The sequence below is a fragment of the Etheostoma cragini genome, chromosome 10 (genome assembly GCF_013103735.1).
Source record: "Etheostoma cragini isolate CJK2018 chromosome 10, CSU_Ecrag_1.0, whole genome shotgun sequence".
NCBI classification, from domain to species: Eukaryota; Metazoa; Chordata; class Actinopteri; order Perciformes; family Percidae; genus Etheostoma; species Etheostoma cragini.
Window position 1 is genome coordinate 15,494,617 of NC_048416.1, and position 2,320 is coordinate 15,496,936.

The 2,320-nt window shown below is 39.1% G+C and overlaps 2 protein-coding genes across 4 annotated transcripts in view; both read left to right on the forward strand.

The window, feature by feature from the left end:
• The window catches only part of LOC117951262 (protocadherin alpha-C2-like), a 125,719-nt gene that overhangs the window by 33,552 nt on the left and 89,847 nt on the right, over window positions 1–2,320 (forward strand). The gene's annotated exons all lie outside the window — the stretch shown is intronic.
• The window catches only part of LOC117952242 (protocadherin-10-like), a 4,895-nt gene that overhangs the window by 2,047 nt on the left and 528 nt on the right, over window positions 1–2,320 (forward strand). The gene's annotated exons all lie outside the window — the stretch shown is intronic.

A 2,320-nucleotide genomic window follows, 5' to 3' on the forward strand; every position in this document is an offset into this window, starting at 1 on the left:
ATATCTACAAGAGACTAATTATGATGGGACACTGTGTCACAGCATCCAGTACAGATCTGGAGACAAACGGTACATGCTTGTAGGACCCAGAATGAGTATAGGATCTACTATAGTCCCGGGCAGCCATGCGAATACTCTAGTCCTCCCTGACAGGAGAAGGACATCTGGAGAGGTAAGACATTTTATCGTTAAAACCCTGGCTTGTTATAGACAATTATTCGATTTATGAAAGCAATTATTATTGTTTATCATAATATTCATAATTTAAGTATACTATTTATCCAATCAATATCACGTGTACTCATGGTTTGTTGTCTTGTCATTACATTAATTCTGAAATGGTATGAGTTCACTTTTTTCCTTTTGCAACCTCAGCAGGCAATTACGAATGCTTACCTACTGCGAACGTCACAAAAACCCGATTTTTTTATTGAAAGTGTGTCTGCACTGTAACTTCAGCTCGCATGGTGTCAATGCTTGTGAACGTTAACGACTCGTTCAACATCCTCTACGTCAGTAGTTTGGTGCTATTTCGCGACGGTGCACTTGTGCATGTAGGGCGATGGCTTCAAATACTTGACTCGTTCACCTACATTTTTAAATATCGGGCAGTTGCTATTTTTTTTACAACATGTTTGTTCCTGTGTAGGCTCACATTTGGATTTTTTTACCTGTGTTTCGTTTTTAATGCAATATGGCACAACGAGGATGCAGGGCATGGCTGGAGCGCCTCATCGTTCTCATTGTTTGTTTGAATCTTACATTTAATTTTACTTCGGCACAGCTGCGTTACTCTATTCCCGAAGAGCTTTCGGTGGGTGCTGTTGTTGGGAATATCGCTAAAGATTTGGGGCTTGATTTAGGTGCTTTGACTGCAAGAGGATTTCGCATCGTTTCTGGATCGACTGAACCCCTGTTTCATCTGAACAACAATGGCATCTTAAACGTTAACAGAAAAATTGACAGAGAAGAAGTGTGCGAACGGATCAGTACCTGCATTATCAACATAAAGACTGTGCTGGAGAATCCGTTAGAGGTGCATTACGTCGCCGTTGATGTTTTAGATGTTAACGACCACTCTCCCACCTTCTCTGAAAACGAGACCCGTTTAGAGATATACGAATCTGCTTTACCCGGGGCACGATTTCAGCTACAAAGCGCCTATGATCCCGACAGTGACATGTATTCTATTCAACTGTATAAGCTCAGTCAAAATGACCATTTTCGCCTGGAGGTTAAAGATAGAGGAGAAGATGGTAAAATTCCTGTTTTGTTTTTGCATAAACCGCTGGACAAAGAAACCGCGAGAAGTCATAGTTTACTGCTAACAGCCGTTGATGGAGGGAAACCTGCTAGATCAGGACATATGACTATTATCGTTTATGTTTTAGATGTAAATGACAATATGCCAGTTTTTGCTAAAGATTCATATGCTGCGGCGTTGAGTGAAAATTCACCTATTGGCACAACTATATTGCAATTAAATGCCACAGATTTAGATGATGGTTTGAATGGGGAGGTGGTTTATTCGTTCGGTAATAATGTAAATAATAAATTACGTAAACTTTTTGAAGTTGACGCTAATACTGGTGAAATAATTGTTAAGGGACTAATAGATTTTGAAGCAAAAGAAAAGTATGAAATTGACATTAAAGCTTCTGATAAAGGATCAGTCCCCCTAGCAACAGAAAAAAGCGTCATCATAACTATTGTGGATCTGAATGACAATGTACCTGAGATTGAGGTGACATCCTTTTCAAGTGCAATTCCTGAGGACTCCAAACCTGGAACAACAGTAGCGTTGATAAGTGTGAATGATAAGGATTCAGGTTCAAATGGAAAAGTAATCTGTTATGTAAGCGAGGATGTACCTTTTACATTAACACCATCTTTACAAGACAACATGTTCTCTATAGTCACCAAATCTCTGCTGGATAGGGAGCATCAGTCCAAATATGATGTGACAATAATTGCTAAAGATGCTGGTGACAAACCCTTGTCATCTCATAGGACAATAAGTGTGACTGTATCAGATGTGAATGACAACAGTCCAGAGTATTCAACAAATCCCTATTTGTTTTACGTTATTGAGAACAATGTTGCAGGAGCCTCTTTATTTTCAGTAAGTGCTTTTGATCGTGATGAGGGTGATAATGCTCTCATATCATATATAATTGTGAGACATGGGGATGAACACAAAACAATTACTTCATTTCTCAACATAAACTCTGAAACTGGAGATATTATGGCGCTGAAAAGTTTTGACTTTGAAACTCTGAAAACGTTCCAGTTCCAAGTTGTTGCCACAGATTCTGGAACT